General features: G+C 36.4%; 1 long non-coding RNA gene across 1 annotated transcript in view; it reads right to left on the bottom strand.

Moving 5' to 3' along the window:
- Positions 1–978: 978 nt before the first annotated feature.
- LOC309652820 overlaps positions 979–17,080 on the bottom strand; it is a 369,034-nt gene continuing 352,932 nt past the window's right edge. Inside the window, exon 4 of the long non-coding RNA XR_014258893.1 lies at positions 979–4,454. This is a non-coding gene — a long non-coding RNA (uncharacterized lncRNA). The remainder of the gene's footprint in view (positions 4,455–17,080) is intronic.

Below are 17,080 nucleotides of genomic sequence, written 5' to 3'. Positions count from 1 at the left end.
GTTGAACAATTGGATGACTGGCTCATGGGGCTTAAGATTTTCATCAGTCTCTCACCAAAAAGAATTCAATTCTTTCCAAGAGCTCAGCAGTTAATATCCACAGCAGGGAAAACAATTAGCCAATTCATAAAGTTGGGTTCAGTTGATACTTCCATTGGAAAGGGAAATTGTTTTTTAGCTTATGTAAGAATCTATAACTTGATTTCAGGCAAGACTAGCCTTCCACAGAGTGTTCACCCTTGGACAGACATTCCTTTTGTCTTAGGGCATCGTGACTCTATGCATATTCCAACCAGTGCCACTGGCACCATCACAACAGGATTAAATTTACAAAGTCCACTTCTGTAGTGGACTGTGATATCATCTACCCAGCATAATATTCCTTTCCCCTTTCTTCTTATAACCAAACCTGTGGGAAACTCATTCCATAACATTTAAGTGAGATCATCATCTCATAATCCCCACCCTCCAGACCACTTGAATTGACAGGTGACTCAGCCTACCCCATGTATCTGGCCACCATGATTAGTTCAGAGACAGGTGCCTGAAGCAAGCTAGAACAACCAGAGTCTCCCCCTAAGAGTTGATATGTAAACTATGAGAGTGAACAGTTTTGGTTTTTTTTCTCTAGGACTGCAAGCCATGAGGATCATATAAACCTAGAGCTGTTCTGACCATATTTCCAGCCATATGGAGAAAGCTCACCCAAGAATGTAACCATACAGAGGAAAGTAGAGTCAAGAGATGTAAAAAGAGAGTAACATCCCTGATTGCACTGTTTAAGCCCCTAAATGCAGAAATGTCTGAAATCAGACAACCCCTGGACATCTTAAGTGAACCAATAAATTCCTTTTTGCTTAAGCCATTTTGGGTATGTGTAAGTTGTAACCAAAACAGTCCTAGTACAGCTTCCCAAAACCTGTTTTATCCTCTCCACCACAAGGTTCTCAACCTGGGCAGCACATCAGATTCACCTGGGAAGATTTTAAATCCCAATGCCCAGGCCACACCTCAGATCAATTATAAGTCTCAGGAGGGAGGTGGGAACCCAGTCATCAGCATTTTTAAAGTTCCCCAGGTAGTTCCAGTTGTAGCAAAGGTTGAGAATCATGGTCCTAGAGAGCAAATGTCACTAGGTGACCTTTGGTATTAAATCACTATTTCTCAAGCTTGACTGGGCATCAGAATTCCCTGGGGAAGTTTTTTTAAAACATAGGCTCCCGAGTTCCAGCCATGGAGATTCTAATTTAATAGACCTGAGCACAAGAATCTAACTGCTCTCTGACTATCCCAAGGTGATCCTAATGCTCAACCCAAGTTTGAGAACAAACAGAAAAGAGTAGTGGTATCAAAAGTGGTTTGCAGTTACCACCCCATGAATACTGTCAATCAATCAATCCACTGGGGTTTGGTAAGAAAATGTCAAAATTTCCACATAAATAACCTATTTATTTCTATTTCTATACATTTTATTAATGTTTATAATATATTAAATCAATTTTGTATGTAATACTTTGCAAATAAATGCATATCTATCGGGATGCATACGTTTTTTGACAAAGGTGGGTGATCAAGTATGTCTGGAGAGAACTGGATTAGAGTCCTGTAAGCCTCATAAGCACACTTTGGCCTTAAGCATAGTTAGCTGAGACTCCAAGCATCTAGTACATATTTCCAGACATGATCATGCTTTTTCCTATAGAAACAGAACTTCATATAAAATAGTGATACCTATTAATGAGACATTCTTATAAAAAAAAAAAAAAGAAGCCAAGAAATATAGTAATAGATTAAGGTTAATCCTGAAGAGGAAAAAGGAACTCTGTGGCACCATGTAGTATCCTTTGATTTTTAACTGGAAATAAACAGCTTCTCTATTGGTTTCCTTTGTATCCTCCTATAGGAAACTTCTGAATTGTTTTCTATCCCTTTTAAGAGACTTCTAAATTTTTTTTTCTGATCTCCTGACTGTGACCTGTTCACAGCCATTTGCAAACTGCTTGCCCTGGTAGAAAAAGGAATCAAAGTCCATTGGGATTTTGATTTTTCCTGTTTCTTCCTGTTTTCCCTGTGGCATGATGTGAGATATTGTTCTCTAATTATATCTTCCAACTCTATCCCAATCTTAATGCTTACGTAATTAACAGAAAAATAATTTAACAAAACTCTGCATTTTCTATAATCCTTACCTGCTTCCCAGAGCAATTTCAAAATTACTAATCTTTAAAGGGATCAACTCTTTTGTTCCTACCAAAAAGTCTAAACATTGCCTTTCTTTAGAGGCAATGTTTTCCACATTGTCTTTGAGAGTGCCCTACTAAAAAGTAAAAGCCCTTGAGAGAAATCAGAGATTAGTAACTTAGTGAAGGGAAGTTTGAAAGTACATCAAACCACTTTTCAAAATGCCAGCTAGGTGAAAGCTGGGTCCCCAAAGCAGGAGACTCAGAGTAGATAAATTTGGACAGAAGGGTCAGTAGATTGAATGATTTAGATTCACGAGTATAGAGCAATGGGTCTCAAATCTGACTGCTTAAGTCACCAAGTGCCAGGTGCCTGTTAAACATGCAAATTCCTGAGCTCCATCCCCAGAGATTCCAAATCACTAGTTCTGGGATAGAACCCAGGAAACTGCAGTATTTTAAAAAAAAAAAAACTCCCACAGATGAACCAGGGACATAATCAGATCTGAAGTGACTAGCAGAGAGTATTGTCTAGAGAAGGTAGGCATTCAGGGGAGAGAATGAAAGTTCTGGGTACAGGTTGGCAGTGAATAAAGAGCTGGGTCCTCATAGAGGCCAAAGACAAATTATTCACTTGCAATTGCACTGAGCCCAGACCAGACTACAGATGTCAGTGAATTAAAGTATTATTGATTTATTCTTATGTGCTACAAAGTTTCCTGATTTAATCAGCTTCAATCCAATGATTATTTATTCAGCACAGACTAGTTATAAGGCCCTGGGATGGACAAGAATGACAAATATATCGCTTATATGTGGAATCTAAAAAAAAAGATACAAATGAACTTATTTACAAAACAGAAATAGACCCACAGACATAGAAAACAAACTTATGGTTACCAAAGGGGAAAGGGTGGGTGGACAAATTAGGAGGCTGACATTAACATATACACTAATGTATGTAAAGTAGATAGCCAACAAGGACTTACTGTATAGCACAGGGAACTATATTCAATATTTTGTAATAACCTATAAGGGAAAAGAATTTGAAAAAGAATGGATATATATATGTATGTATAACTGAATCACAGTGCTGTACACCTGAAACTTACACAACATTGTAAATCAACTATACTTCAATTAAAAAAAAGAAAATATACTAAATGGGGGGACCCGGAAAAAAGAATGCCCTGGGATGGATGTTATGATGAATATGAAGAAAAATAAGGCAGTAAGTACCTGTGCTCCAAGGACTCATGAGGTATTTTTTCAAGTAAACCAGAATCTGATAAGTGCTCTAATACAAGTGCAACCAACATGCTATGGGAAAATAAGGGACAAAGGAATTTATTCCAATTGGAGGCCTCTTGGGAGGCCTTATGGAGTAGTTATTATTTGAGAAATGTCTTTGAAGGCAGGCAAAACAGGGAATTCCTGGAAAAGAAGATAGAATAAGCAAGTGTGCCAAGATGGGACAGAGCTGGACCTGTACAAGAAAGGGAGAGTTGTCTCATTTAGTTTGAGTCTAAGAGTACCTTACAATACTGCCATTTGTGGATTATAATTCTGTGGATGGTTGGGATTGTGTTATGTAAAATAAAGTGAGAAATATAAGTAGAGGTCAGATTGTAGGCACAAAGGAGGCCGGACATTATTCTATATTTAAGGGGGAACCATTCTGAGAGGCAAAATGACACACTCAGATCTTTTTTTTTTTTTTTTCCTGAAAGTTACTCTGGACCTAATGTGAAGGATAGAAAAAATAAAGACCAGTTAGGAGTGGGGTATAATAAAGGAAATGAAGGCCTCAGCCTGAGTCATGGCGCTGAGAGTGAGAAGATAAGACACAAAAAAGGGAAAAGTCATATGTCTTCTGAATTAACTGTAGTGTTGGGAAAGAGTGGATGATGGTTAAAAACATAACCCTAATTTTTTTTCTCAGAACTTTTAGCCCTCCATAGGTTACAGTGCCAAGTAAATTAGGAGAGGGGAGAGTGGAGAAGTCCAACTCCTCTTTATAAAAATAATTCTAAACCACAGAAATGCTAAAACCACAGGGGGGAGAAAAAGGTTGGTTACTTTACTACCCTACCACATCTTTTTTGAAGAGGGGGTTGTGAGGAATTAGCCAGCTTGATGGCCAACCTTATTGATTTAAGTTACTCACCACTCTCTTTGGGCTGTTTTTAAATATCAAGTCCACTTTCAAAAGACAAAGATTCAATTTCCACTTGCAGCCAAAATGGAGTAACAGGGACTGGATTATCCTCTCACCTGAAACAACCCAAAAAACAGAGACAATAAAAAATAAGGGTTTTCAAGACACAGGACACCAAGCAACAAAGAACAGTGATCCTTGAAACAAAAAATTGTGCCAGTTTACTGCCTGAAAAGAGTTCCCAGGACACATGCAGGGTGCAGGGAGAGAGAATGGAGAAGAAGCCTAATGGATTTCTTGAGTTAGAACGTAAGGAGCTGAGAGTACATGAAGAGCAAGGAGACTAGAGTTTGTAGCACAGATGATCAGAGAGGAGAGAGTAGCAGACAGAACCCTGGAAGTCAAGAGAATGTCCCCCTAGAGTATTCAGCAGAGTACTGATCAGAACATACATGTGAGGAAACTAACCAAGGGAGGGGAAAGAACCACCTGAAAGGACTGCAGGGAACAGTAGCCAGCACTCACACAGGGCTAGGAATAAAGCCTGTTCCTATAAGCTAGACTGAAAAACTGGGGTACAGGACTTGTCAAAAACTGTGAAGGGTCTGGGATTTCACCCTACTTGTAATCTAAAAAGATAAAACATACTGTTTCATGGATACTGAAAGATGAAAGACTCCTGGGTCAGAGACAGAGTACTTTATTGCTCACAAAACAGCAAGTAGCATGATCATCTGGCATATTTACTCGTGTTGGTTGTCTGTTATGGACTGAATGTGTCCTCTCAAAATTCTTATGTTGAAGTGCTAACCTCCAGTGTAATGGTAGTGGAGCCTTTGAGAGATAACTAGGTTTAGATGAGGTAATGAGGGTGGGCTCCCACAATAGGGTTAGTGTCCGTAAATGAAGAGACACCAGAAAGCTTGCTTCATTTTCTTCCCTCTGCCATGCAAGGATACAGTGAGAAGGCAGCTGTCTGCAAGTTAGGAAGAGGGTTCTCACCAGAATCTAACCATGCCTGCACCTTGATCTTGGACTTCCCTGCATCCAGAACTGTGAGAAATAAATGTCTGTCATATAAAAGCCACCCAGTCTATGGTATTTGTTACAGCAGCCTGAGCAGATTAAGCCAGTTCCCCTTGTCCATGAGTCCCATGGAGGTGATTTGATATAGGCCTAGGTAAATGTTATAGATGCAGTGAATTCCCATCACAGCTGAGGAACACCAAGCTTGGGTAAGTCTATGTTTTCATAATAAGCAGTAAGCCCATGGGTCCCTAAGAGAATGCTAACAATTCAGAAAGCTAACATAGGAAATCATTAGCACCCATCAAGCATGCAGGAACAAGATGATGGAATCACCTGGAACATAGGTCTGGGAAGATAATGAGGATAGGGAAGGAAGGGCCAGAGCATGGTTCAAAGGTACCTGGCTCATGGGCAAGAGATGACTCTTAAATAAAGCAAGGAGAGGTGGCATGCTATAATGGAAAATCATCTCACCTGTAAAATGAGGATACTAATATTTACTTTGCAAGAAAATATTAGTGTCTGGCATATACAGTGCCTGGCATATAGCAGATGTTGAAATGGTAGCTTCTTGAAGACAAGGACCAGAAAAGGAAGCATATATGGTACCAATAGAAAACAAGAATGCTTGAAAAGCACTGAGGCACAGTGGAAAGACAGAGAGTGCTTTGCATTCAGGGAGATCTGGGCTTGAACCATTTGCTGTGTAACCTGGGGCATGTTATCTCCCCTCTCTGCTCCTCAGTTTCCTCATGTACAAAGTAGAAATGAAAATATCAATGCTGCAATATTTAGAAATAATGTATAAATTGTAACTGTCACCTGCTATGCCTTGATAACTAATAGCTATTATTTTATTATTATTAATATGATTGTTAAATTTGTCTTGAACTAGCCTTAGGCAAGTGCCACAGTGTGGAAGACTGCTTTATCAACCCTTCAGCCCTATTTTCTGAAAGTATAGAAAATAGCACTACTGCTGATATCCATTTGTCTTTCATTGATAGCAGGAGTAACAAGAGGCCAGGAAGCACCATCCAGAGTTACAAGGCATTCAAATTACAAGAAAGAAGTGTCACTAGCCACATTAACAACAGAATAGAACATTCTGCTGTAAGGTTCTTCCTTAGCCTTCTTACCAAATATTAGCAGAATGTCTATGCTCAAACATACTCCAAATTCCTATTAATGGCTACCTGAGCCGCCTTCATCTTTTTTTTTTTTTTTCGCTATTACTTTTTTCATGAAAAACACTCAAATCTGTTCCTCATTTAAGGCACTAAGAAAATGAAATCTCACACACACAGACTAGATCCAATTTATCTTCTTTCCATTAAGGGTAAGTCAAATGCTCTTAGCCAAATTTCCCAGTAAATCAAAAAATCAATAACAAGGAAGAGCACACTGAATATTAGCTCTCAAAGGTTCATGAGAAAAAGAAACTGACACAGAAAGTCCCATCTGACTCATTCACCAAGGTGATCCATAGGTACCAAATTTTTCTAAACCAAAAGTCAAGACACATAGTATGGGAATTATGAGCATACTTATGAGGGCACATGGTTAAATATCTAAAATCACTGCTATCCATTCACTTTTCTACCCAGATCTGGGATAAGTCAATAGCCCTAGACTTAGAACATTTTAACTGACTATCTCTGGGTACTGATTTTGCACACTATATAATTACTTGGGTTAAGGGGAAGTAAACAAATGTAATTTCTACCAACAGAAAAGAAAATGAGCCAACGGAGATTCTAAAAGAAAGAACTCTAGGTGGAATGACCCATCAGGAGAGTACAGGAAGCAGTGTCCAAGACCAAAATGAATGCCTGGGTATTCTCAGTCAGAGGAGAAGGCGGTAGGCAAAGAGAATTTTGCTACAGATGAAACCAAATAGACTGAGTTCACAACAAGTATGAAAGTGGCCTCACAGCCTGGTAACACCTGTTGTTATAATGAGGATAAGTGGTCATATGGCTTTTGACTACTCAGGGACAGCCCTCTGGAAAATAAGGCATCATGAAAGAAATTCATTTACCAATAATCTGAAATTAAAATGCAGATGACTTTGCCAACACTGACCTGTACTCAGAACCTTTCTAGCTAGCCATGAAGGAAATTTGGTATAGTGGAAAAAGCCTTCCACTAGCAGTTAGTTGACTTGATTTTTGATACTTCCTCTATCTTGACTATTATTCTGTGGCTTTGTGTAATGTGGTCCATGCCCAGATAGAATTCAGCCACTCTGGGACTTCTTGTGACCTGTTTTTGCTCATTCAAATTAACAAGATATTGATTATCACACATAGTGGGGATGACATAGGTGAAAATGGTGGAGTAAGGGGTCCCAAGGGCCCATCCTTCCACAAAAACACCAAAAAGAAATAAAAACTGATGAAAACTATCAGAATCAAATTTATCAGAACTACAGAAAACAGTCAGAGCAAATACTTCAATAAGAAAAAGGTGACTAAAACCCAGTAACAGAGCTTTGTGGCGTTTTAGCTTACTCCTGCTGCATCCACACCTTTTAAGCTTAGTGTGGGTCTTGAAAACATCAATCCACATTCCCAGAATCGGTTCCTGGTATGAGAGAGAGCAGACTGGACCTCGTTCTCAAAGAATTCTGACTGTTGGTTTTGATCTGGTTGGTGGTTCCCTGAAGGGCTAACACAAAAAGATTGCCTTTATTTTGCCTAAATTGGAACTCTCTCAGGGTACAAAAGTGAGTGCACAGAAGGCAGCATTTGTCAAAAACATTTTAAAGGCAAATGAACTAGCATCTTCCACCTGAGACAATGGATATCAGTTGGGGGAAACAAAAGACACAATGAAAAGCCAAAGGAAAGGCTGAGTAAGATGCTTTGGGGAATAAAAGTTCCCACATACTCCTGGAAACTTAAAAGGCCATGCATATGCCCAACATAAGAAGCATGCTCAAAAACAAATTAAGAAGTCCCTAAGCCCTCTCCTCTGGCTGACATTCAAGTGCTGTACAAGCAGGAAGTGAGGGCAAAGGTAGAGTTGTAAAATGCCTGAGTGTAGAAGGCCTGACCCAACACATATAGAAAGCCCAGCTACAAAGATAGAGAGCTTTTTTTTGATCCAGGAGTTTAAGGAGATATTTGTCCAATCACTAGATAAACACTAAGCTAATGGAACAGACACTTCAGTGACCATTCAGGACAAATATACTGTCTTTACAAAATACACTGGATAAGTCACTAAACAAACAAAAAACTACAACCCATGACAAACAGAAATGAACCAACCCCATGAGGAGGGGGTAAATCTGATATTCAGTGTTACCTCATTTTAATTTTCAAAATGTCCAGTTTTCAACAACAAGAAGTTATTGAGGCATGCAAAGACATAAGAATGTATGGCCCATGTACAAGTGAAAAAAATAAATTAAAAGAAACCATCATTGAGGAAGCCCAAACATTGGACTTACTAGAGAAAAAGTTTAAATCAACTGTCTTAAATATGCTGAAAGAGCTTAAGGAAACAATGGACAAAGAACTAAAGAAAGTCAGAAGAACAATGTCTTGCCAAATAGAGCACATCAATAAAGAAACAGAAATTTAAAAATGGAAAAAAACAAATTCTGGTGCTAAAAAGTACAATAGCTGAACTGAAATATTCACTAGAGGTTGAACAGTTAAACACCGAAGAACCCGAATAGCCAGGAAAATCTTGAGAGAAGAACAAAGCTGGAGTAATCATGCGCCCTGATTTCAAGCTATACTACAAAGCTACAGTAATCAAAACAGTATGGGACTGGCACAAAAACAGACACGTAGAGCAATGGAACAAAAGACAGAGCCCGGAAATGAGCACACTCTTATACCGTTAATTAATCTACAACAAAGGAGACAAGAATACACAATGGGGGAAAAAACAGCCTCTTCAATAAATGGTGCTGGGAAAACTGGGCAGCTACATGCAAAAGAATCAAACTGGACTACTTTCTCACACCATATACAAAAATAAACTCAAAATGGATTAAAGACAAATGTAAAATCTGAAACCATAAAACTTCTAGATGAAAACAAAGGCAATATGCTCTTTGACATCAGTCTTAGCAATACTTCTTTGAATATGTCTTCTCAGGCAAGAGAAGCAAGTGCAGAAATAAGTGAGTTGGACTACATCAAACTAAAAAGCTTTTGCACAGCGAAGGAAACCATCAACAAAACAGAAAGGCCGCCCTACTGAATGGGAGAAGATATTTGCAAACAATATATTTCATAAGGGGTTAATATCAAATATATACAAAGAACTCATACAATTCAACATGAATAAAGCAAACAACCCAATTTAAAAAAGCAGAGGACCTGAATAGACATTTTTTCAAAGAAGACATACAGATAGGCAACAGGAACATGAAAAGATGCTGAACATCACTAATCATCAGGGAAATACAAATCAAAACCAAAATGAGCTATCAACTCATTTTGATCAACACCTGTCAGAATGTCATTTATCAAAAAGACGACAAATAACATGTGTTGGCAAGGATGTGGATAAAAGGCAAACTGTGGGTGGGAATGTAAATTGATGCAGCCACTATGGAGAAGTGTATGGAGTTCCTCAAAAAATTAAAAACAGAACTATCATATGACCTGGCAATTCCACTCCTTCGTATTTATTTGACAAAAACAAAACACTAATTAGAAAAGATATATGCACCCTTATATTCACTGTAACATTATTTATAATAGCCAAGATATGGAAGCAACCTAAGCGCCTATCAATAGATGAATGGATAAAGAAGATGCATATGTGTGCGTGTGTGTGTGTGTGTGTGTGTGTGTGTGTGTGTGTGTATAATGGAGTATTAGTCATAAAAAAATAATGAAATCTTGCCATTTGACACACATGGATGGACCTAGTGGGTATTATGTTAAGTGAAATAAGTCAGACATAGAAAGACAAACATTATGATTTCACTTACATGTGGAATCTAAAAAACAAATGAACAAACATAACCAAACAGAAACAGAGTCATAGATACAGAGAACAAACAGATGTCTGCCACAGGGCAGGGGATGGGAAGAGGAAAGAAATAGGTGAGGGAGATAAGAGGTACAAACTTCCAGTTACAAAAAAATGAGTCACAGGTATGAAATGTACAGCATGGGAAATATAGTCAATAATTACGTAATATCTTTGTATGGTGACAAATGCTAACTAGACTTACCATGATGATCATTTTGAAATGTATAGAAATATTGAATCACTATATTGCACACCAGGACCTAACAGTGTTGTAAGTCAATTATACTTCAAAAACAAACTCAGAAAAAGAGATCAGATTTGTGGTTACCAGAGGTGGGGTGTGGGGGAGGGGGACTGGATGAAGGTGATCAAAAGGTACAAACTTCCAGTTATAAGATAAATAAGTACTAGGGATGTAATGTACAACATGATAAATATAATTAGCACTGCTGTATATTATATATGAAAGTTGTTAAGAGAGTAAATCCTAAGAGTTCTCATCACAAGGAAAACAATTTTTTTCTATTTCTTTAATTGTGTAACTACATGAGATGATGGATGCTCACTAAACTTATGGTGGTTAATCATTTCATGATGTATGTAAGTCAAATCAGTATGCTATATACCTTAACTTATACAGTGCTGTATGTCAATTATATCTCAATAAAACTGGAGGGGAAAAAGTACCAAGAATATGAAAGTCAAGGAAAAACTAAGGAACCGTTCTAGACCAAAGAGACATTACCATTAAATGCAGCACATGATTATGCACTGGACCTTTTTGACATTATTGGGACAATTTGTGAAACTTGAACAGAATCTATGAATTGAATGGTAGTAATATATTAATGTTATTTTCATAAACTGGATGGTTGTTTTTTGGGTATGTAGAAAAATGTCTTTGTTTATAAGACTAAAAAAAGATGAAATTTATGACATAACATAGAGGAAGAAGAATGGAGCTTATAGGAGGATAGTTTGTATACTATAAATGCTAAGTTGGTATTACTTTAAACTAGATTGCTATAAAGATGTTATTTGAAATCCCAAGGATATACACCAAGAAAATAACTTAAAAATATATAGGAAGGAAAATGAGAAGGGAATACAAATGGTACACTAGAAAAAACATCAATTGAACACAAAAGATGGCAGTAATGAAATAATAGAGGAACAAAATAGACGCATAAGATACATAGAAAATAATAAAATGGCAGAAGTCCTTGTATATCAGTAATACTTTAAAAATAAATAGATTAAACTCTACAATTAAAAAGTAGAGAGTGGCACAATGGATATAAAAACATAATCTAATTATATGCTGTATACATGAGACTCAGTTTAGATCCAAAGACACAAATATGTTAAAAGGGAAAGGATGGGAAAAGGTAGCAAATACTAACCAAAGACAACTGGAATTCTATACTAACATCAGACAAAATAGACTTTTAAGTCAAAATTGTTACAAGAGAAAAGAAGAATACATAACAATAAAAGGATCTATCCACCCAGCAGATATAACAATTATAAACATATCTGTACCTAAAAACAGAGCCCTAGAAATTTGAAGCAAACACTGACAGAAAGGAAGGGAGAAATAGGCAGTTCTACAATGTAGTTGGAGACTTCAATGTCCTGCTTTCAATAACGGATGGAACAATTAGAAGAGCAAAAAAAATAGGGAATTTGAGAACAAATAAACAACTAGACCTAACTGACATATGCAAAGACAACACATTCTTTACACATACACATGGAATATCTTCCACTACAGACAACACGTTAGGCCACAAAACAATTTTCAATAAACTTTAAAATATTGAAATTGTACAACATATCTTCTCTGATAATAGTAGAATAAAGCTAGAACTCAACAAAAGGGAAACTGAAAATTTTTAAAAACATGTAGAAATTAAACAATATACTCTTAACCAATGGGTCAAATAAGAAGTCACACAGGAAATTAGAAAATATTTTAAGATGGATGAAAAAGAAAATACATCATACCAAAACTTATGGGATGGCATTAAAAGTCATACTGAGATGGACATTTATAGCTATAACTGCCTGCATTTTAAAAAAGGGGAAAGATCTCAAGTCAATAATCTAATTTTATACCTTAAACAATAAAAGGAAGGGCAAACTAAATCCAAAATTTGGAGTGGGAAGGAAATAAGAAAATTTAGAGCAGGGATACAAGATACAGAAAACAGAAAAACAATTAGAGAGAATCAACAAAACCAAAAGTTGATTCTCCGGGGGAAAAAAAAAATCAACAAACATTTAGATAAACTTACCAAGAATAAAAAAAGAAGATGCAAATAACTAAAGTCAGAAATGCAATTGGGGACATTTCTACCAACCTTACAAATACAAAAAATACAAGACATTACTATGAGCAATTTATGTCAATTTGATAACCTAAATGAATGGAAAAATTTCTAGAAACATACAAGTTACCAAAACTGACTCAAGAATTAACAGAAAATCTGAATAGGCCTATTATAATTAAGAAAATTAAATCAGTAATCAAAAATCTCCCCCAAAAGAAAAGCCCAGGACAAGTTGGATTCATTGGTAAATTCTACCAAACACTTAAAGAAAAATTACACCAATCCTTCTCAAACTCCCCCTAATATTTGAAATGATAGGAATACATCCTAACTCATTCTATGAGGCTTAAACTGAGGGTAGTCATCAGTTAGATTCATTAAACTATAACTTACTTAATAAGTAATGAGCTATAACTTACTTAATAAGTAATGAGGCTACAGCTCATTACTTATTAAGTAAGTTATAGCCTTCACCCTATAGCCTTCACTGACTGAGCTTTTTTTTTTTTTTTAAATACAAAGACTTGCATGTCCTCCAAGTGTCATGTAGTCTAAACAATAAGTTGTTTGCCCAAGTTGTTTTTCAGGATCTTGGGGTCAGCTGTGTCCAGTTAGGGCTTGAGCACGATAAGACTGGTTGGGACCACTGACCCTCCAACTGGGCATGCACAAGTGTCTGATCAGTGACCATTTGATGTCAGAGGGCCAAAAACTCCACCCTCAGAACACGCTAACACCGCCATCTTCATCCCATGAGGAAGCTTATAGCTTAGCTGTGTTTGCTGTGCCTGCGCAGAATGATGATTACCTCACCTTTTTCTTATGTTCAGTCACCTTTCCCCATGCTCCCCATGCCTCAGCTTCATCCCATAAATATCCAGAGCCCCTTGCCTTGGTGGAGGCAGATTTGAGATTTCTTCTCCCATATTCTTGCTTGGTTTCCTTGTGAGTAAACCTTTTCTCTGCTACAAACCTTAGTGCCTCAGCATTTGCTTGGTGTGCATCAAACAGATGAATCTGGTTCGGTAACAAGGCCAACATTTATCTAACATTGAAGCCAGACAAGTATGCTACAAAAAACTACAGAACAGTATCTTTTATGAATATAGATACAAAATCCTCAATAAACTATAGTAAACTGAATCCAGCAGCATATAAAAAGGATTATACACCATGATCAGGTGGGATTTATCCTAGGAATACAAGAGTTGTTCAACACACAAAAAATAATCAATACAGTACATCACATTAATAGAATTAAGAGAAAAAAAACACATGATCATCTTGATGCAGAAGAAGAATTTGACAAAATCCTATACCTTCACATTATATAAAGACTCAGCAAACTAGGAAGAGAAGGGAACTTCCTCAACATGATAAAAGCCATAAATGAAAAACGCACAGCTTACATCATACTCAACGGTGAAAGACTAAAAGCTTTCCCAATAAGATCAGGAACAAGACAAGGATGCCCACTTTTGCCAGTTCTACTCAATAAAGTACTATAAGTTCTAACCAGAGCAACTAGGAAATAAAGAGAAATAAAAGTCATCCAAATTAAAGAGGAAGAAGTCAAATTATCACTGTTCACAGATGGCATGATCTTATGTGTAGAAAACCTTAAATATTCCAATGTTACAGCTAATGAACAAACTCAATGTTGCTGAATACAAAAATCAATATGCAAAAATCATTTGCATTTCTATACACTACCAATGAAACATCCAAAAAGAAAATTAAGGAAACAATTCCATTTATAATAGCATCAAAAAGAATAAAATACTTACAAATAAATTTAACCAAGGAGGAAAAGACTTTTACACTGAAAACTACAAAACATTGCTGAAGAAATTAAAGAAAGCATAAATCAGTGGAAAGGTATCCTGTGTTCATGGATTGGAAAACTTAATATTGTTAACATGACAATTCTACCCAAAGTGATCACAATTTCAATGCAGTCTCTATGAACATCCCAATGACTTTTTTACAGAAATGAAAAAACTCATCCTAAAAATCATATGGAATTTCAAGGGACCCAGAATAGCCAAAATAATCTTGAAAAAGAAGAACAATAAAGAGGACTCACACTTCCTGATTTCAAAACTTACTATAAACCTACAGTAATCAAAACAGTGAGATACTAGCATAAGTAAAGGTATATGGACCAATGGAATTGAATTGACAGCCTGGAACTAAACCTTCACATCTATGGTCAACTGACTTTCAACAAGGATGCTGAGACCATGTAATGAGGAAAGAACAGTCTTTTCAACAAATACTGCTGGGAAAACTAGATAACCACATGCAAAAGAATGAAGTTGGGCCTTTACCTTACATCATATACAAAACTTAACACAAATGAATCAAAGACCTAAACTTAAGAGCTAAAACCAGAGAACTCTTAGAAGAAAACATACAAGCAAGTCTGTATGACCTTGGATTTTACAATGGTTTCTCAAATATGACACCAAAAGAACAGGCAACAAAAGAAAAAATAGACTTCATTAAAATTAAAACTTTTGTGCAAAGGACACTATCAAGAGAGTAAAAAAACAATCCACAGAATGGGAGAATATATTTGCAAATCATAGAGCTGACAAGGGTTTAGTGTCCAGAATATATAAAGAACCCTTGAAACTCAACAAAAAAACAAAAAAAAAAATTTTTTAATGGGGAAAGGACATTAATAGGCATCTCTTCAAAGAACATATACACATACCCAATAAGCATATGAAAAGATGCTTAGTATCATTAGTCATTAGGGAAATGCAAATAAAACCATCTCATTGGAGATCACATTTACTGAGATGGCTGTGATTTTTAAAATAGGGAAAATAACAAGTGTTGGTGAAAGTATCAAGAAATTGGAGCCCTCATACATTGCTGGTAAGAATGTAAAATTGGGGAATTCCCTGGCGGTCCAGTGGATAGGACTCCACACTTTCACTGCAGAGGGCATGGGTCAGGGAATTAAGATCCCGCAAGCCATGGGATGCAGCCAAAAAAAAAGAAGAAGAAGAATGTAAAATTGTACACCCACTGTGGAAAACAGTTTAGTGGTCCCTCAAAAAGTTAAACACATAATTTTCATATGACCCAGCAATTCCACTCCTATCTATCTATCTATCTATATATATACCCAAAAGAAACAAAATTAGACATTCAAACAGATACTTGCACACCAATGTTCATAGCAGCATTATTCACAATAGTCAAAAGGTAGAAAAAATCCATGTGTCCATCAAAAGATGAATGGGTAAGCAAAATGTGGTATAATCTAGTTTTTTTATTCATGGTTATTATAAGGTTGCTGTGAACACCAAATTAGCAAATCCTAAACCATTGTTCCTAGGGGAACTTCAGGTTCAGGTTGCTCAAGCCTCTGGTCACAATATTTTCATCATCCAATCAATACATAACCTTGCCTTATGTGTGTTTTTTATTTAATATATATTGTTGATTTATTAACATTGAATTCATAGCCAACAGCACTATAACTCATACCTGAACAAAGCTAATCTAATAATATATTTTCTCCATAAGGCACATTAGAGCTTTCCTGTGCTTAGAAACACTAGATAGCATTTCAACACTATATTCAGTGTCAATTTTAAGCAGAAAAATCACCCCAAAAGGAAAAAAAACACCTAAAACCACGGCACTAACTAGACTTCAAAGAAGACACTTATTTATGAAAGCTAAAACAAGAAGGCAGAGCATCACCTCATTCAACCTTAACTGGGAACATGTACATCAGGAGATTGAAACTTTTTGTCACTCTGCAAAAAATTTGCTCTGCAAATGACTACAAAAATGCCATTAGTATTAACTTAGGGATTACAAATAAATCTCAGTGAGTAGGTGAATTCTCAAATACAGAATCCACGAATAATCAAAATCAACTGTACTTACATACAATGGAATATTAGTCATTAAAGGAAATGAAGTTCTGATACATGCTACAATATGGTTGAACCTTGAAAACATGATGCTAAGTGAAATAAGCCAGACACAAAATGACAAATACTGTATGAGTCCACCTATATGAAATACCAGAATAGGAAATTCATAGAAACAGAAAGTAGATTAGAGGTTACCAGGGATTGGGTAAAGGGTAGTATGAGAAGTTATTGCTTAATGGGTGTAGAGTTTCTGTTTGGGGTAATGAAAATCTTTGGAAATGAGACAGTGGTGATGGTTGCACAACATTGTGGATATAACTAATGCCATCAAATTGTACACTTAAAATTAGTTACAATGGTAAATTTTATGTTATATATATTTTACCACAATAAACACTAAACAAAAAATACACATGATATCTACCCAAATGAAATTTTGTTTTTATGTTACAGAACAAAAATACCAATGTTTGA

The sequence above is a fragment of the Balaenoptera physalus genome (assembly GCF_965194825.1).
Source record: "Balaenoptera physalus genome assembly, chromosome: X".
NCBI lineage: Eukaryota > Metazoa > Chordata > Mammalia > Artiodactyla > Balaenopteridae > Balaenoptera > Balaenoptera physalus.
Note: the sequence above shows the minus strand (reverse complement) of the source record. Positions and strands in the feature narration are given on the sequence as shown.